The 334-nt window shown below is 61.4% G+C and overlaps 1 protein-coding gene across 1 annotated transcript in view; it reads right to left on the minus strand.

Annotated features, from left to right (window-relative positions):
- The window catches only part of LOC103775558 (nuclear receptor ROR-beta-like), a 4243-nt gene that overhangs the window by 1345 nt on the left and 2564 nt on the right, over positions 1–334 (minus strand). The gene's annotated exons all lie outside the window — the stretch shown is intronic.

A 334-nucleotide genomic window follows, 5' to 3' on the forward strand; every position in this document is an offset into this window, starting at 1 on the left:
TGGGAGATGAAACGGGTGGAGACCCTGGTGGAGGATGCCTGGCACTGCTGGGCTTTGGGCTGGGAGGATGCCCTGGGCTTTGGGCTGGGCTGGGAGCAAGGTCCCCACCGTGGTACACATCTACAGAAATCGCAGGGACAGCTCAACCCCTCCTGTTCCCCAGGGGTTTGACCCAGCCCCAGGGGTAGAACCACAGAGTGCTTCTCATTGGAAGAGAACTTTAAGATTGAGTCCAACCACCCCCCAGCACTGCCAGGTCCCCACTGCCCCGTGTCCCTCACCCCACATCTCCATGGCTTGGAAACCCCTCCAGGGGTGGGGACTCCACCACTGC

This window comes from Merops nubicus, unplaced genomic scaffold (genome assembly GCF_000691845.1).
Source record: "Merops nubicus isolate BGI_N331 unplaced genomic scaffold, ASM69184v1 scaffold34146, whole genome shotgun sequence".
NCBI lineage: Eukaryota > Metazoa > Chordata > Aves > Coraciiformes > Meropidae > Merops > Merops nubicus.